The following is a 19649-nucleotide window of genomic DNA, read 5'->3' as shown; positions in this document are numbered from 1 at the left end:
AGTGTTCCTTCCTCTGCAATTTTTTGGAAGAGTTTGAGAAGGATGGGTGTTAGCTCTTCACTAAATGTTTGATAGAATTCACCTGTGAAGCCTTCTGGTCCTGGACTTTTGTTTGTTGGAAGATTTTTAATCACAGTGTCAATTTCATTACTTGTGATTGGTCTGTTCATATTTTCTATTTCTTCCTGGTTCAGTCTTGGAAGGTTATACCTTTCTAAGAATTTGTCCATTTCTTCCAGGTTGTGTATTTTATTGGCATAGAGTTGCTTGTAGTAGTCTCTTAGGATGCTCTGTATTTCTGCGGTGTCTGTTGTAACGTCTCCTTTTTCATTTCTAATTTTATTGATTTGAGTCCTCTCCCTCTTTTTCTTGATGAGTCTGGCTAATGGCTTATCAATTTTGTTTATCTTCTCAAAGAACCAGCTTTTAGTTTTATTGATCTTTGCTATTTATTGTTTTGTTTGTTTCTATTTCATTTATTTCTGCTCTGATCTTTATGATTTCTTTCCTTCTGCTAACGTTGGGTTTTGTTTGTTCTTCTTTCTCTAGTTCCTTTAGATGTAAGGTTAGATTATTTATTTGAGATTTTTCCTGTTTCTTGAGGTAGGCTTGTATAGCTATAAACTTCCCTCTTAGAACTGCCTTTGCTGCATCCCATAGCTTTTGGATTGTCGTGTTTTCATTGTCATTTTTCTCTAGGTATTTTTTGATTTCCTCTTTGATTTCTTCAATGATCTCTTGGTTATTTAGCAATGTAGTGTTTAGCCTCCATGTGTTTGTGTTTTTTACGTTTTTTCCCTGTAATTCATTTCTAATCTCATAGCGTTGTGGTCAGAAAAGATGCTTGATATAATTTCAGTTTTTTAAAATTTACTGAGGCTTGATTTGTGACCAAGATGTGATCTATCCTGGAGAATGTTCCGTGCACACTTGAGAAGAAAGTGTAATCTGCTGTTTTTGGATGGAACGTCCTATAAGTATCAATTTAATCTATCTGGTCTATTGTGCCATTTAAAGCTTCTGTTTCCTTATTTATTTTCATTTTGGATAATCTGTCCTTTGGTGTGAGTGAGGTGTTAAAGTCCCCCACTATTATTGTGTTACTGTTGATTTCCTCTTTTACAGTGGTTAGCAGTTGCCTTATGTGTTGAGGTGCTCCTATGTTGGGTGCATGTATATTTATAATTGTTATATCTTCTTCTTGGATTGATCCCTTGATCATTATGTAGTGTCCTTCCTTGTCTCTTGTAACGTTGTTTATTTTAAAGTCTATTTTATCTGATATGAGTATTGCTACTCCAGCTTTCTTTTGATTTACATTTACATGGAATACCTTTTTACATCCCATCACTTTCAGTCTGTATGTGTCCCTAAGTCTGAAGTGGGTTTCTTGTAGACAGCATATGTATGGGTCTTGTTTTTGTATCCATTCAGAAAGCCTGTGTCTTTTGGTTAGAGCATTTATTCCATTCACATTTAAGGTAATTATCGATATGTATGTTCCTGTGACCATTTTCTTAATTGTTTTGGGGTTTTTTTTGTAGTTCCTTTTCTTCTCTTGTGTTTCCCACTTAGAGAAGTTCCTTTAGCATTTGTTGTAGAACTGGTTTCGTGGAGGTGAATTCTCTTAGCTTTTGCTTGTCTGTAAAGCTTCTGATTTCTTCTTTGAATCTGAATGAGATCCTTTGCCGGGTAGAGTAATCTTGGTCGTAGGTTGTTCTCTTTTATCACTTTAAGTATATCATGCCAATCCCTTCTGGCTTGTAGAGTTTCTGCTGAGAAATCAGCTGTTAACCTTATGGAAGTTCCCTTGTATGTTATTTGTCATTTTTCCCTTGCTGCTTTCATTAATTTTTCTTTGTCTTTAATTTTTGCCAATTTGATTAGTTATGTCTCGGCGTGTTTCTCCTTGGGTTTATCCTGTATGGGACTCTCTGCGCTTCCTGGACTTGGGTGGCTATTTCCTTTCCCATGTTACGGAAGTTTTCGACTATAATCTCTTCAAATATTTTCTCGGGTCCTTTCTCTCTCTCTTCTCCTTCTGGGACCCGTATAGTGCGAATGTTGTTGCGTTTAATGTTGTCCCAGAGGTCTCTTAGGCTGTCTTCATTTCTTTTCATTCTTTTTTCTTTATTGTGTTCTGCACAGTGAATTCCACCATTCTGTCCTCCATGTCACTTATCTGTTCTTTTGCCTCAGTTATTCTGCTATTGATTCCTTCTAGTTTAGTTTTCATTTCAGTTATTGTATTGTTCATCTCTGTTTGTTTGTTCTTTAATTCTTCTAGGTCTTTGTTAAACATTTCTTGCATCTTCTAGATCTTTGCCTCCATTCTTTCTCTGAGGTCCTGAATCATCTTCACTATCATTATTCTGAATTCTTTTTCTGGAAGGTTGCCTATTTCCACTTCATTTAGTTGGTTTTCTGGGATTCTGTCTTTTTCCTTCATCTGGTACATAGCCCTCTGCCTTTTCATCTTGTCTATCTTTCTGTGAATGTGGTTTTTGTTCCACAGGCTGCAGGATTGTAGTTCTTCTTGCTTCTGCTGTCTGTCCTCTGGTGGATGAGGCTATCTGAGAGGCTTGTGCAGGTTTTCTGATGGGAGGGAATGGTGGTGGGTACAGCTGGGTGTTGCTGTGGTGGGCAGAGCTCAGTAAAACTTTAATCTGCTTGACTGCTGGTGGTGGGGCTGGGTTCTCTCCCTGTTGGTTGTTTTGCCTGAGGCAACCCAACACTGGAGCCTACCTGGGCTCTTTGGTCGGGCTAATGGCGGACTTTGGGTGGGCTCACACCAAGGAGTACTTCCCAGAACTTCTGCTGCCAGTTTCCTTGTCCCCATGGTGAGCTACAGCCACCCCCCTCCTCTTCAGGAGACCCTCCAACACTAGCAGGTAGATCTGGTTCAGTCTCCCCTGGGTTCACTGCTCCTTCCCCTGGGTCCCGATGAGCACACTACTTTGTGCCCTCCAAGAGTGGAGTCTCTGTTTCCCCCAGTCCTGTCAAAGTCCTGCAATCAAATCCCACTAGCCTTCAAAGTCTGTTTCTCTTGGAATTTTTCCTCCCGTTGCTGGACCCCCAGGTTGGGAAGCCTGACGTGGGGCTCTGAACCTTCGCTCCAGTGGGTGGACTTCTGTGGTATAAGTGTTCTCCAGTCTGTGAGTCACCCACCCAGCAGTTATGGGATTTGATTTTGCTGTGATTGCATCCCTCCTACCGTCTCATTGTGGCTTCTCCTTTGTCTTTGGATGTGGGGTATCTTTTTTGGTGAGTTTCAGTGTCTTCCTGTCGATTACGTCTAGCAGCTAGTTGTGATTCTTGTGTTCTCGCAAGAGGGAGTGAAAGCATGTCCTTCTACTCCGCCATCTTGGTTCAGACTCCTCTAATATACTTTTCAAATAGATAATTCCCTAGTAGGAAGTGTGCCTAGGTTTTACCAACTTTCCAAGTTTTTGGTGTTTTATTAAAAAACTCTTAAGTGAACTGGTTGGCTTAACTTTAAGATCTGTGCTTTTCAGAAATTAATTTAAACAAATAATGCTGTTGATAATATCCCAAATTTAACTCTTTCAAAGTCATTATTGTCGAATTTTGGAACTGAACTAATCTCAATACATGAAACCAATTATCTCCATTCAAATGGTTTCTCTGGTCTCCAAAATTCATTCAAAGATTTGTTGTAATATCGAACTTTGCAAAGATAAATCAAAAATCAGATATTTAGAATTCTAAATATAGTGTTATTAAAAAAAATTAATCCCCCAAAAAACTTGGCCTAGCCTATGTTGCAACTCAATTTTAATTTTTATGATTTAACTGTGCATCTATGTTTCTAGCAAATGAAATCATATATATATTTGGAAATCAAGTACTTTAAAAAAAACATTTTATTTTTAGACCATGTTTTATGTTCACAGCAAAATTGAGCAGAAGGTACAGAGATTTCTCATATACCTGCTGCCCCCAAGTATACCCAGAGTCCCTCACTATCAAGATCCTGCCCCAGAATTGTACATTTGTTAAAATCGATGAACCAAAAGTGACATATCACTATAACTCAAGGTCCATAGTTTACATTTGGGTTCGTTCTTGAGTTCTGTACATTCTATGGGTTTGCGAAACGTATAATAGTAGTATTCTCTATTATAGTATCATACAGATAGTTTCTTTTTTAATTTTTAAATTAAAATTATTTTGCATTTAAATTCGTAATACAGTTTTTAAAGATTACTTTCCATTTACAGTTATTACAAAATATTTACTATATTCCCCATGTTGTACAATACATCCTTGAGCCTATCTTACACCCAATAATTTGTACCTACCTCTCCTCCAGCCATATTTTGCCTGTCCCCCCACTGGTAACTGCTACTTTGTTCTCTATATCTGTGAGTCTGCTTATTTTTTGTTATATTCACTAGTTTGTTATATTTCTAAAATTCCACATATAAGTGATATCATACAGTATTTATCTTTCTCTGTTTGACTTATTTCACTTAGCATAATGTCCTCCAATCCCATCCATGTTGCTACAAATGGCAAAAGTTTGTTCTTTTTCATGACTGAGTAGTATTCCATCTTCTTTATCCATTCATCTGTTGATGGACACTTAGGTTGCTTCCATATCTTGGCAATTATAAATAGTGCAGCTATGAACATTGAGGTGCATGTCTCTTCTCAAATTAGTGTTTTCTTTTTTCTTTTTGGATGTGTACCTAAAAGTGAAATTGCTGGGTCATATGGTAGTTCTATTTTTAGTTTTTTGAGAAACCTCCATATTGTTTTCCACAGTGGCTGCACCAATTTACATTCTCACTAACAGTATCCCTTTTCTCCACATCCTCACCAACATTTGTTGTTTTCTTTTTGACGGCAGCCATTCTGACAGATATGAGGAGATACCTCATTGTGGTTTTGATTAAGCATTTCCCTAGTGATTAGCAGCGTTGAGCATCTTTTCATGTGCCTGTTGGCCATCTGCATTTCCTCTTTGGAAGAAGGTCCATTCAGTTCTTCTGCCCATATTTAAATTGGGTTGTTTGTTTGTTTGTTTGTTTGTTTGTTTTTAAACATCTTTATTGAAGTATAATTGCCTTACAATGGTGGGTTAGCTTCTGCTTTATAACAAAGTGAATCAGTTATACATATACAATATGTTCCCATTTCTCTTCCCTCTTGCATCTCCCTCCCTCCCACCCTCCCCATCCCACCCCTCTAGGTGGTCACAAAGCACCGAGCTGATCTCCCTGTGCTATGCGGCTGCTTCCCACTAGTTATCTGTTTTACATTTGGTAGCATATATATGTCCATGACACTCTCTTACCCTGTCACATCTCACCCCACCCCCTCCCCATATCCTCAAGTCCATTCTCTAGTAGGTCTGTGTCTTTATTCCCATCTTGCCCCTAGGTTCTTCATGGCCTTTTTTTTTTTTTTTTCCCTTAGATTCCGTATATATGTGTTAGCATACTGTATTTGTTTTTCTCTTTCTGACTTACTTCACTCTCTATGACAGACTCTAACTCCATCCACCTCATTACAAATACCTCCATTTCATTTCTTTTTATGGCTGAGTAATATTCCATTGTATATATGTGCCACATCTTCTTTATCCATTCATCTGTCGATGGACATTTAGGTTGCTTCCATGTCCTGGCTACTGTAAATAGAGCTGCAATGAACATTTTGGTACATGACTCTTTTTGACCTATGGTTTTCTCAGGGTATATGCCCAGTATTGGGATTGCTGGGTCGTATGGTAGTTCTATTTGTAGTTTTTTAAGGAACCTCCATACTGTTCTCCATAGTGGCTGTATCAATTTACATTCCCACCAACAGTGCAAGAGTGTTCCCTTTCCTCCACACCCTCTCCAGCATTTATTGTTTCTAGATTTTTTGATGATGGCCATTCTGACTGGTGTGAGATGATATCTCATTGTAGTTTTGATTTGCATTTCTCTAATGATTAATGATGTTGAGCATTCTTTCATGTGTCTGTAGGCCATCTGTATATCTTCTTTGGAGAAATGTCTATTTAGGTCTTCTGCCCATTTTTGGATTGGGTTGTTGGTTTTTTTGTTATTGAGCTGCATGAGCTGCTTGTAAATCTTGGGGATTAATCCTTTGTCAGTTGCTTCATTTGCAAATATTTTCTCCCATTCTGATGGTTGTCTTTTGGTCTTGTTTATGGTTTCCTTTGCTGTGCAAAAGCTTTGAAGTTTCATTAGGTCCCATTTGTTTATTTGTGTTCTTATTTCCATTTCTCTGGGAGCTGGGTCAAAAAGAATCTTGCTGTGATATATGTCATAGAGTGTTCTGCCTATGTTTTCCTCTAAGAGTTTGATAGTGTCTGCCCTTACACTTAGGTCTTTAATCCATTTTGAGTTTATTTTTGTGCATGGTGTCAGGGAGTGTTCTAATTTCATACTTTTACATGTACCTGTCCAATTTTCCCAGCACCACTTATTGAAGAGGCTGTCTTTTCTCCACTGTATATGCTTGCCTCCTTTATCAAAGATAAGGTGACCATATGTGTGTGGGTTTATCTCTGGGCTTTCTATCCTGTTCCATTGATCTATATTTCTGTTTTTGTGCCAGTACCAAACTGTCTTGATTACTGAAGTTTTGTAATATAGTCTGAAGTCAGGGAGCCTGATTCCCCCAGCTCCATTTTTCGTTCTCAAGATTGCTTTGGCTATTCGGGGTCTTTTGTGTTTCCATACAAATTGTGAAATTTTTTGTTCTAGTTCTGTGAAAAATGCCAGTGGTAGTTTGATAAGGATTGCATTGAATCTGTAGATTGCTTTGGGTAGTAGAGTCATTTTCACAATGTTGATTCTTCTAATCCAGGAACATGGTATATCTCTCCATCTATTTGTATCATCTTTAATTTCTTTCATCAGTGTCTTATAATTTTCTGCATACAGGTCTTTTGTCTCCTTAGGTAGGTTTATTCCTAGATATTTTATTCTTTTTGTTGCACTGGTAAATGGGAGTGTTTTCTTAATTTCAATTTCAGATTTTTCGTCATTAGTGTATAGAAATGCAAGAGATTTCTGTGCATTAAGTTTGTATCCTGCTACTTTACCAAATTCATTGATTAGCTCTAGGAGTTTTCTGGTAGCATCTTTAGAATTCTCTATGTATAGTATCATGTCATCTGCAAATAGTGACAGCTTTACTTCTTCTTTTCCGATTTGGATTCCTTTTATTTCTTTGTCTTCTCTGATTGCTGTGGCTAACACTTCCAAAACTATGTTGAATAATAGTGGTGAGAGTGGGCAACCTTGTCTTGTTCCTGATCTTAGTGGAAATGGTTTCAGTTTTTCACCATTGAGGACAATGTTGGCTGTGGGTTTGTCATATATGGCCTTTATTATGTTGAGGAAAGTTCCCTCTATGCCTACTTTCTGCAGGGCTTTTATCATAAATGGGTGTTGAATTTTGTCGAAAGCTTTCTCTGCATCTATTGAGATGATCATATGGTTTTTCTCCTTCAATTTGTTAATATGGTGTATCACATTGATTGATTTGCGTATATTGAAGAATCCTTGCATTCCTGGGATAAACCCCACTTGATCATGGTGTATGATCCTTTTAATGTGCTGTTGGATTCTGTTTGCTAGTATTTTTTTGAGGATTTTTGCATCTATGTTCATCAGTGATATTGGCCTGTAGTTTTCTTTCTTTGTGACATCTTTGTCTGGTTTTGGTATCAGGGTGATGGTGGCCTCGTAGAATGAGTTTGGGAGTGTTCCTCCCTCTGCAATATTTTGGAAGAGTTTGAGAAGGATAGGTGTTAGCTCTTCTCTAAATGTTTGATAGAATTCACCTGTGAAGCCATCTGGTCCTGGGCTTTTGTTTGTTGGAAGGTTTTTAATCACAGTTTCAATTTCAGTGCTTGTGATTGGTCTGTTCATATTTTCTATTTCTTCCTGGTTCAGTCTCGGCAGTTTGTGCATTTCTAAGAATCTGTCCATTTCTTCCAGGTTGTCCATTTTATTGGCATAGAGTTGCTTGTAGTAATCTCTCATGATCTTTTGTATTTCTGCAGTGTCAGTGGTTACTTCTCCTTTTTCATTTCTAATTCTATTGATCTGAGTCTTCTCCCTTTTTCTCTTGATGAGCCTGGCTAATGGTTTATCAATTTTGTTTATCTCCTCAAAGAACCAGCTTTTAGTTTCATTGATTTTTGCTATTGTTTCCTTCATTTCTTTTTCATTTATTTCTGACCTGATCTTTATAATTTCTTTCCTTCTGCTGGTTTTGGGTTTTTTTGGTTCTTCTTTCTCTAATTGCTTTAGGTGCAAGGTTAGGTTGTTTATTCGAGATGTTTCCTGTTTCTTGAGGTAGGCTTGTATTGCTATAAACTTCCCTCTTAGCACTGCTTTTGCTGCGTCCCATAGGTTTTGGGTCGTTGTGTCTCCATTGTCATTTGTTTCTAGGTATTTTTTGATTTCCCCTTTGATTTCTTCAGTAATCACTTCGTTATTAAGCAGTGTATTGTGTAGCCTCCATGTGTTTGTATTTTTTACAGATCTTTTCCTGTAATTGATATCTAGTCTCATAGCGTTGTGGTCGGAAAAGATACTTGACACGATTTCAATTTTCTTAAATTTACCATGGCTTGATTTGTGACCCAAGATATGATCTATCCTGGAGAATGTTCCATGAGCACTTGAGAAAAATGTGTATTCTGTTGTTTTTGGGTGGAATGTCCTATAAATATCAATTAAGTCCATCTTGTTTAATGTATCATTTAAAGGTTGTGTTTCCTTATTTATTTTCATTTTGGATGATCTGTCCATTGGTGAAAGTGGGGTGTTAAAGTCCCCTACTATGATTGTGTTGCTGTCGATTTCCCCTTTTATGGCTGTTAGTATTTGCCTTATGTATTGAGGTGCTCCTATGTTGGGTGCATAAATATTTACAATTGTTATACCTTCCTCTTGGATCGATCCCTTGATCATTATATAGTGTCCTTCTTTGTCTCTTGTAATAGTCTTTATTTTAAAGTCTATTTTGTCTGATATGAGAATTGCTACTCCAGCTTTCTTTTGATTTCCATTTGCATGGAATATCTTTTTCCATCCCCTCACTTTCAGTCTGTATGTGTCTCTAGGTCTGAAGTGGGTCTCTTGTAGACAGCATATATATGGGTCTTGTTTTTGTATCCATTCAGCCAGCCTGTGTCTTTTGGTGGGAGCATTTAATCCATTTACATTCAAGGTAATTATCGATATGTATGTTCCTATTCCCATTTTCTTAAATGTTTTGGGTTTGTTATTGTAGGTGTTTTCCTTCTCTTGTGTTTCTTGCCTAGAGAAGTTCCTTTAGCATTTGTTGTAAAGCTGGTTTGGTGGTGCTGAACTCTCTCAGCTTCTGCTTGTCTGTAAAGGTTTTAATTTCTCCATCGAATCTGAATGAGATCCTTGCTGGGTAGAGTAATCTTGGTTGTAGGTTTTTCTCCTTCATGACTTTAAGTATATCCTGCCACTCCCTTCTGGCTTGCAGAGTTTCTGCTGAAAGATCAGATGTTAACCTTATGGCGATTCCCTTGTGTGTCATTTGTCGTTTTTCCCTTGCTGCCTTTAATATGTTTTCCTTATATTTAATTTTTGACAGTGTGATTAATATGTGTCTTGGCGTGTTTCTCCTTGGGTTTATCCTGTATGGGACTCTCTGTGCTTCCAGGACTTGATTAACTATTTCCTTTCCCATATTAGGGAAGTTTTCAACTATAATCTCTTCAAATATTTTCTCAGTCCCTTTCTTTTCCTCTTCTTCTTCTGGGACCCCTATAATTCGAATGTTGGTGCGTTTAATGTTGTCCCAGAGGTCTCTGAGACTGTCCTCAGTTGTTTTCATTCTTTTTTCTTTATCCTGCTCTGTAGTAGTTATTTCCACCATTTTATCTTCCAGGTCACTTATCCTTTCTTGTGCCTCAGTTATTCTGCTATTGATCCCATCTAGAGTATTTTTAATTTCATTTATTGTGTTTTTCATCATTGCTTGGTTCCTCTTTAGTTCTTCTACGTCCTTGTTAAATGTTTCTTGCATTTTGTCTATTCTATTTCCAAGATTTTGGATCATCCTTACTATCATTATTCTGAATTCTTTTTCAGGTAGACTACCTATTTCCTCTTCATTTGTTAAGTCTGGTGTGTTTTGACCCTGCTCCTTCATCTGCTGTGTGTTTTTCTGTCGTCTCATTTTGCTTATCTTACTGTGTTTGGGGTCTCCTTTTCACAGGCTGCAGGTTTGTAGTTCCGGTTGTTTTTGGTATCTGTCCCCAGTGGCTAAGGTTGGTTCAGTGGGTTGTGTAGGCTTCCTGGTGGAGGGAGCTAGTGCCTGAGTTCTGGTGGATGAGGCTGGATCTTGTCTTTCTGGTGGGCACGTCCACGTCTGGTGGTGTATTTTGGGGTGTCTGTGGCCTTATTATGATTTTAGGCAGCCTCTCTGCTAATGGATGGGGCTGTGTTCCTGTCTTGCTAGTTGTTTGGCATCGGGTGTCCAGCACTGTAGCTTGCTGGTCGTTGAGTGAAGCTGGGTCTTGATGTTGAGATGGAGATCTCTGAGGGATTTTTGCCGTTTGGTATTACGTGGACCTGGGAGGTCTCTTGTGGACCAGTGTCCTGAAGTTGGCTCTCCCACCTCAGAGGCACGGCCCTGATGCCTGGCTGGAGCACCCAGAGCCTTTCGTCCACACAGCTCAGAGTAAAAGGGAGAAAAAATAGAAAGAAAGAAAGAAGGAGGCTATAATATAGTGAAGTAAAATAAAGCTATTATAAAGCAGAGCTATACAGACAAAATCTCACCCAGGAGCATATACATATACACTCACAAAAAAAAGGAAAAGGGGAAAAATTAATAATCCTGTTCCGAAAGTCCACCTCCTGAATTTGGGATGATTCGTTGTCTATTCAGGTATTCAACAGATGCAGGCACATCAAGTTGTTTGTGGAGTTTTAACCCGCTGCTTCTGAGGCTGCTGGGAGAGATTTCCCCTTCACTTTCCTGTTCGCACAGCTCCTGGGGTTCAGCTTTGGATTTGGAACCGCCTCTGCGTGTAGGTCGCCTGAGGGCGTCTATTCCCCGCCCAGACAGGACGGGGTTAAAGGAGCAGCTGCTTCGGGGGCTCTGGCTCACCCAGGCCACGGGGAGGGAGGGGTACAGAGGAGGCGGGGCGAGCCTGCGGCGTCAGAGGCCGGCGTGACGTTGCAGCAGCCTGAGGTGCGCCGTGTGTTCTCCCGGGGAACTTGTCCCCGGATCACAGAAGCCTGGTGGTGGCGGGCTGCACAGGCTCCCGGGAGGGGCGGTGTGGAGAGTGACCTGTGCTCACACACAGGCTTTTTGGAGGCGGCAGCAGCAGCCCCAGCATCTCACGCCCGTCTCTGTGGCCCACGCTGATCGCTGCGGCTCGCGCCAGTCTGTGGAGCTTGTTTAGGCGGCGCTCTGAATCCCCTCTCCCTGTGCGCCGTGAAACAAAGAGGCAAGAAAAAGTCTCTTGCCTCTTCGGCAGCTGCAGACTTTTTCCCGGACTCCCTACCAGCCAGCTGTGGTGCGCTAACCCCTTCAGGCTGTGTTCACGCCGCCAGCCCCAGTCCTCTCCCTGCGATCCAACCGAAGCTGAGCCTCAGCTCCCAGCCCCGCCCGCCCCGGCAGGTGAGCAGACAAGCCTCTCGGGCTGGTGAGCGCTGCTCAGCGCCGAGCCTCTGTGCGGGAGTCTTTCCGTTTTTTCCTCTGCGCCCCTGTTGCTGTGGGATCCGCGCTGTTAGCTGCGGCTCGCGCCCGTCTCGAGTTCGTTTAGGCGGCGCTCTGAATCCCCCCTCCTCGCGCACCAGGAAACAAAGAGGGAAGAAAAAGTCTCTTGCCTCTTCGGCAGCTGCAGACTTTTTCCCAGACTCCCTCCCGGCTAGCTGTGGTGCACTAACCCCTTCAGGCTGTGTTCACGCCGACAACCCCAGTCCTCTCCCTGCGATCTGACCGAAGCCCAAGCCTCAGTTCCCAGCCCCGCCCGCCCTGGCGGGGGAGCAGACAAGCCTCTCGGGCTGGTGAGTGCTGCTCGTTGCCGAGCCTCTGTGCAGGAATCTCTCCGCTTTGCCCTCCGCACCCCTGTGGCTGCGCTCTCTTCCGTGGCTCCGAAGCTTCCCCCCTCTGCCACCCCCAGTCTCTGCCCGCGAAGGGGCTTCCTAGTGCGTGGAAATCTTTCCTCCTTCACAGCTCCCTCCCACTGGTGCAGGTGCCGTCCCTATTCTTCTGTCTCTGTTATTTCTTTTTTCTTTTGCCCTACCCAAGTACGGGGGGAGTTTCTTGCCTTTTTGGAGGTCGGACGTTTTCTGCCAGCATTCAGTGGGTGTTCTGTAGGAGCAGTTCCACGTGTAGATGTATTTCTAGTGTATCTGTGGGAAGGAAGGTGATCTCCGCGTCTTACTCTTCCGCCATCTTCTCTCCTCCTCCTGTTTTTCTTATCTTGAGTTGAATGAGCTATTTATATATGTTGGATATTAATCCCTTATTGATCATAACATTTGCAAATATTGCGTTGGCCAAAAAGTTCGTTTGGGTTAAACCTGAATGAACTTTTTGGCCAACCCATTTTCTCCTATTCAGTAGGCTGTTTTTTTTGTTTTGTTGATGGTTTCCTTTGCTGTGCAAAAGCTTTTAAGTTTAATTAGGTCCCATTTGTTTATTTTTTGATTTTATTTCCTTTAGGAGACAGATCCAGAAAACTATTGCTGTGATTTATGTCAGTGTGTGTTCTGCCTATATTTTCCTCTAGGAGTTTAATGGTATCCAGTCTTACATTTAGGTCTTTAATCTGTTTTGCATTTATTTTTGTACAAAGTGTTAGAGAATGTTCTAATTTCATATTTTAAATTTAGCTGTCCAGTTTTCCCAGAACCACTTATTGACGAGACTGTCTTTTCTCCATTGTGTGTTCTTGCCTCCTTTGTTGTAGATTAATTGACCATAATTGTGTGGGTTTAATTCCGGGCTGTCTATTCTGTTCTGTTGACCTGTGTGTCTGTTTTTGTGCCAGTACCATACTGTTTAGATGACTGTAGCTGTGTACTGTAGTCTGAAGTCAGGGAGTGTGATTCCTTCAGCTCTGTTCTTTCTCAAGATTGTTTTGGCTATTTGGGGTCTTTTGTGTTCCATACAAATTTTAAGATTATTTGTTCTAGTTCTGTGAAAAATGCCCCTGGTCATTTGAGAGAGATTGCATTGAATCTGTAGATTGCCTTGGTAGTATGGTCATTTTGACAATATTGATTCTTCCAATCTGAGAACATGGTATATCTTTCCATCTGTTTGTGTCATCTATAATTTCTTTCATCAGTGTCTTATGGTTTTTGGAGTACAGGTCTTTTGCCTCCTTAGGTAGGTTTATTCCTAGGTATTTTATTGTTTTTGATGTGATGGTATATGGAATTGTTTCCTTAACTTCCCTTTCTGATCTTTTGTTGTTAGAGTATAGAAATGCAACATATTTCTATATATTAATTTTGTATCCTGCAACCTTACCAAATTCCTCGATGAGCTCTAATAGTTTTCTGGTGGCATCTTTAGGATTTTCTATGTATAGTATCATGTCATCTGCAAACAGTGACAATTTTACTTCTCCCTTTCCAGTTTGTATTCCTTTTATTTCTTTTTCTTCTTTGATTGCTGTGGCTAGGACTTCCATAACTATGTTGAATATAAGTGGTGAGAGTGGACATCCTTATCTTTTTCCTCATCATAGAGGAAATGTTTTCACCTTTTCACCATTGAGTATGAAGTTAGCTATGGGTTTGCCACATATGGCCTTTATTATGTTGAGGTATGTTCCCTCTGTGCCCACTTTCTAGAGAATTTCTATCATAAATGGATGTTGAATTTTGTCAAAAGCTTTTTCTGCATCTATTGAGATGATTATATGGTTTTTATTCTTCAATTTTTAAGGTAGTTTATCACCTTGATTGATTTGCAGATATTGAAAAATACTTGCATCCCTTTAATAAATCCCACTTGATCATGGTATATGATCTTTTTTAATGTGTTGTTGGATTCGGTTTGCTAGTATTTTGTTGAGGATTTTTACATTTATGTTCATCATTGATATTGGCTTGTAATTTTCTTTTTTTGTGATGTCTTTGTCTTGTTTATTTATCAAGGTGACGCTGGCCTTATAGAATGAGTTTGGGAGTGTTCCTCCCTATGCAAGTTATTTGGAATAGTTTCAGAAGGATAGGTGTTAACTCTTCTCTAAATATTTGGTAGAATTCACTTGTGAAGCCATCTGGTCCTGGACTTTTGTTTTGTTGGGAGTTTTTAAATTACTGATGCAATTTCGTTAATGGTAATTGGTCTATTCATATTTTCTATTTTTTCCCAGTTCAATCTTATAAGATTGTATCAATACCTTTCTAAAAATTTGTCCATTTCTTCTAGGTTGTCCATTTTATGGGTTTATAATTGTTTGTAGTAGTCACTTATGCTTTGTATATTTCTGGTGTTGACTGTAACTTCTCTGTTTTCATTTCTGATTTTATTGATCTGGGCCCTCTCCCTTTCTTTCTTGATGAGTTTGGCTAAAGGATTATCTATTTTATTTATCTTTTCAAAGAATCAACTTTTAGCTTAGTCTCTATTCCATTTATTTCTGCTCTGATCTTTATGATTTTTTTCCATGTACTAACTTTGGGTTTTGTTTGTTCTTCTCTAGTTGCTTTAGGTATAAGGTTAAGTTGTTTATTTGATGTGTTTCTTGTTTCCTGAGGTAAGCTTTTATCGCTATCAGCTTCCCTCTTAGAACTGCTTTTGCTGCATCCCATAGGTTTTGGATCATGGAGTTTTCATGTTCATTTTTCTCTAGATATTTTTTATTTTCTTTTTAGTTTCCTCAGTGATCCATTTATTTTTTAATAGCATATTGTTTAGATTCCATGTGTTTGTATTTTTTGCAATTTTTTCCTTGTAGTTGATTTCTAGTCTCATAACACTGTGGTCAGAAAATATGCATGATACAATTTCAATTTTCTTAAATTTACTGAGACTTGTTTTATGGCCTAGCATGTGATCTGTCTTGGAGAATGTTCCATGTGCACTTGAAAAGAACGTGTATTCAGCTGTTTTCTGATGGAATGCTCTATAAATATCAATTAAGGCCATTTAGTCTAATGTGTTATTTAAGGCCTGTGTTTCCTTTTTGATTTTTTGTCTGGATGATCCGTCCATTGATGTAAATGGGGTGTTAAAGTTCCCACTATTATAGTGTTACTGTCGATTTCTCCTTTTATGTTTGTTAATAATTTTCTTATATATTGAGGTGCTTCTATTTTGGGTGCATATATATTTACAGTTGTTATATCTTCTTCTTGGATTGATCCCTTGATCATTATGTAGTGTCTTTCTTTATCTCTAATAACAGTCTTTATTTTAAAGTCTATTTTGTCTGATATAAGTATTGCTCCTCTAGCTTTCTTTTGAGTTCCATTGCATGGAATAACTTTTTCCATCCCCTCACTTTCAGTCTGTATGTGTCTCTAGATCTGAAGTGAATCTCGTAGGCAGCATATATAGGGGTCTTGTCTTTGTATCCATTCAGCTGCTCTCTAACTTTTGGTTGGAGCATTCAGTCCGTTTACATTTAAAGTAATTATTGATATGTATGTTCTTATCGCCATTTTGTTAATTGTTTTGGATTTGTTTTTGTAGGTCTTTTTTCCCCCGTTTTTTTCTTCTTTAGTTCTCTTGTGATTTGATGTCTATTTTTAGTATTATGTTTGGATTCCTTTTTCTTCTTTGTGTGTATACCTATTACCTTTGGTTTGTAGTTACTACGAGGTTTTTGTATACATATATATATATGATTGCTTTAAGTTGCTGAACTCTTAATTTCAAATGCATTTTAAAACCTTGAACTTGTACTCCCCTCCCCTCATTATTACTGTTTTTGATGTCATATTTTACATCTGATTGTTTGGTGTATTCTTTAACTGCTTATTGTGGATATAGACAATTTTACTACTTTTGTCTTTTAACCTCCCTACTAGCTTTGTGTGTGGATGATTTCCTACCTTTACTGTATGTTTGCCTTTACCAGTGCAATTTTTCATTTTATAATTTTCTTGTTTATAGTTGTGACCTTTTATCCTTTTCACTTAGAGAAGTTCCTTTAACATTTTTTGCAAAGCTTGGTTTGGTGGTACTGAACTGTTTTAGCTTTTGCTTGTCTGTAATGCTTTTGATTTTTTCATGAAATCTGAACAAGAGCCTTGCTGTGTATTCTTCGCTGTAGGTTTTTTCCTTTCATCACTTTAAATATAGTGTGCCATTCCATTATGGCCTGCAGAGTTTCTGGTGAAAAATCGGCTGATAGCCTTATGCGAGTTCTCTTGTATGTTATGTGTTGCTTTTCCCTTGCTGTTTTAATATTTTCTCTTTACCTTTAATTTTTGTCATTTTAATTACAATGTGTCTTGGTACATTCCTCTTTGGGGCATCCTGTATGGGACTCAGCATGTTCTTGAGTTGGGTGACTGTTTCCTTTTCAAGGTTAGGAAAGTTTTTAGCTAATAATAGTAATAATAATAATAATATATATATTATTATATAATAATTATAATAATATGATAACCATAATTACTACTATATTTGTCTTCAAATATTTTTTCAGTGCCTTTCTCTCTCTCTTCTCCCTCTGGGACCCTTATAACGCAAATATTAATGCACTTGAAGTTGTCTCAGAGACCTCTTAAACTGTCCTAATTTCTTTTCATTCTTTTTTCTTTTTATCGGCAGTGATTTCCACTACTCTGTCTTTCTTCTCACTGATCCATTTCTCAGTATCATTTAGTCTGATATTCCTGACTAAATGATAGGAATTGTTCCTTTTAGTGTATTTTGCATTTCACTTATTATATTCTTCATCTCTGTGTGGTTATTCTTTAAATTTTCTAACTCTTTGTTAAAAACTTCTAACTTCTCACTCTCTGCATCTGTTCTTCTCCTGAGTTCTTTGATCATCTTTATAATCATTACTCAGAACTCTTTCTTGAATAGATTGCCTATCTTTACTTCACTTAGTTCTTTTTCTGGGGTTTTATCTTGTTCCTTTGTCTGGAACATGCTCCTCTGCCACCTCATTTTATCTAAGTTGCTATTTGTATTTTTATGTATGTGGTAGGTCAGTTATGTTTCTCAACCTTGGAGAGGTGGCCTTCTATTGGAGACTTCTTATGTGTCCCAGCAGTGTACTCCACTTTTGTCACCCAAGCTATATGCTCTAGGGGTTCCCCTAAGAGGGCTGCATATATCCTTCTGTTGTGGTGAGCTGACCATGTCTGCTGTCTGGTAGGCTTGGTTGGTCCCTAGCCTGGTTGTTTGTTAGGTCCTGACTTGTGCAAATGCTGCTGGCTGCTGTTTAGTGGGGCCTGGCCATGAGGCAGCTGGTTGAAGAACTCTAGAGGGCCCCAGGGTTAGTGCTGCCTCACTGATGGGTGGATTCAGGGACCCTGAGACCCTGGAGCTGTTGCCCACCTACTGGAGGGTGAAGCCAGGTCTTGGGGTTTGTGCCAGACTACTGGCAGGCACAGCTGTTTCCTGGAGTCTGGCTGTGGGGCTCAGGGATCCCAGAGCTCATTCCAAATCATTTGTGGTGTGGGGGCTGGTTTCTGACACAGTTGGATATGAGGTCTGGGGTGTCCCAAAGCTTGTGCTGGCCTGCTAGTGGACAGGGCCAGGACCCAGCTTGTTTCAGAGTAGGGTTTGGCCTGCTGTGGGTGGGCTGGATCCACAGGCTGCAGAATTAGTTTTCTGGTGTCTGGTATCTGCCCCCTGGTGGGTGAGGCTGGTCCAGAAGCTAGTGCAGGCTTCCTGGAGGGAAGGGCCAGTGCCTGCCCACTGGTGGGTGGAGATTGGTCTTGAACCTCTGGTGGGTGAGCTGTGTCTAGGGGCAGTCTAGAGGCTGCTGTGTACTCAGGAAGTCTTTAGGTAGCCTGTCTGCTGATGGGTGGGGCTGTGTCCCCACCCAGTTTTTTGTTTGGCCTGAGGCATCCCAGCACTGGTGCCTACAGGCTGCTGGGTGAGGCCAGGTTTGGTGCTAATCAACCAAGATGGCAGCTGCCAACAGCAGTGTTCACATGGTAGAACATTCCTCAATGTTTGCTACCACGTGTCTATGTCCCCAGCATGAGCCACAGGCACCCCACCCCACCCCACCCCCTCTCCAGGAGACTCTCCAAGACCAGCAGGTAGGTCTGGCCCAGGCTCCTATCAAATTACTGCTTTTTCGGGACTTCCCTGGCGGTCCAGTGGTTAAGACTCCACGCTTCCACAGCAGGGGGCACAAATTTGATCCCTGGTTGGGGAACCTGCATACTGCGTGGTGTGGCCAAAAAAAAAAAAAAAAAATAGGGAACAAATTACTGCTTTTTCTTTGGGCCTTGGTGCCTATGAGATTTTGTGTGCACCATTTAAGAGTGAAGTCTCTGTTTCCCCCAGTCCTGTGGGGCTCCCGAAATTAAGCCCCGCTGGCCTTCAAAGCCAAATTCTTTGGGGCTCGTCTTCCCACTGCAGGACCTCTGGGCTGGGGAGCCTAAAGTAGGACTCACAACTCTCACTCCTGTGGGAGAACCTCTGCAATATAATTATTCTTCAGTTGGTGGGTTGCCTACCTGAGGGTAGGGGATTTGCTTTTATTGCAAGTCCGCTCCTCCTGTCTATCTTGCTGTGGTTCCTTCTTTATGTCTTTAGTTGTAGAAGAGCTTTTCTGCTATGTTCCAGTCTTTTTCATGGATGGTTCTTCTGCAGATAGTTGTGATTTTGGGGTGCTTGTGAGAGGAGGTGAAGTCAAGGTCTTTCTACTCCACCATCTTGGCCACTCTCCCAGAGTAGCTTCATTGCCCTAAAAATCCTCTGCGCTCCACATATTCATCCCTCCCTCCCTCCTAATCCCTGGCAACTATTGATCCTTTTACTATCGCCATAGTTTTGCCTTTTCCAGAATGTCATATAGTTGGAATCATACAGAATATAGCCTTTTCAGTTGGCTTCTTTTACTTAGTAATATACATTAAAGTTTTCTCTATGTCTTTTCAGAGCTGCCTAGCTCGTTTCTTTTTAGTGCTGAATAATATTTCATTGGCTGTACCACAGTTTATTTATCCATGCACTTACTGAAGGGCATCTTGATTGTTTACAAGTTTTGATAATTAAGAATCAAACTGCTGTAAACATTCACATGCAGGTTTTTGTGTGGACGCGCATTTTCAGTTCTCTTTAGTAAATACTAATAAGGAAAATGGCTGTATCATATGGTAAGAGTATGTTAGTTTTGTAAGAAACTGCTAATTTGTCTTCCAAAGTGGCAATACCATTTTATAGTCTCGCCAGCAGTGAATGAGAATTCCTGTTATTTCACATCTTACCAGAATTCGGTGTTGGGTTTTGGATTTTCCTCATTTTAATAATAAGTGAGTAGTTGTATCTCATTGCTTTAATTTGCAATTCCCTAATGACATATGATGTTGAGCATCTTGTCATATGCTTATTTGCCATCAGTATATCTTCTTTGGTGAAGTGTCTCTTTAGATCTTTTGCCATTTTTAATTTTTTTTATAGTTGAGTTCAGGTACTTCTTAGCAGTAAAATACAGTAATTCATTC

The 19649-nt window shown here is 39.8% G+C and overlaps 1 long non-coding RNA gene across 1 annotated transcript in view; it reads left to right on the top strand.

Moving 5' to 3' along the window:
- Positions 1-285: 285 nt before the first annotated feature.
- The window catches only part of LOC309656171, a 304542-nt gene continuing 285178 nt past the window's right edge, over positions 286-19649 (top strand). The window contains exon 1 of the long non-coding RNA XR_014261201.1: positions 286-699. This is a non-coding gene — a long non-coding RNA (uncharacterized lncRNA). The remainder of the gene's footprint in view (positions 700-19649) is intronic.

The sequence above is a fragment of the Balaenoptera physalus genome (assembly GCF_965194825.1).
Source record: "Balaenoptera physalus genome assembly, chromosome: 2".
NCBI lineage: Eukaryota > Metazoa > Chordata > Mammalia > Artiodactyla > Balaenopteridae > Balaenoptera > Balaenoptera physalus.
The sequence above is the reverse complement of the archived record's forward strand: the minus strand, read 5'-3'. Positions and strand labels throughout refer to the sequence as shown.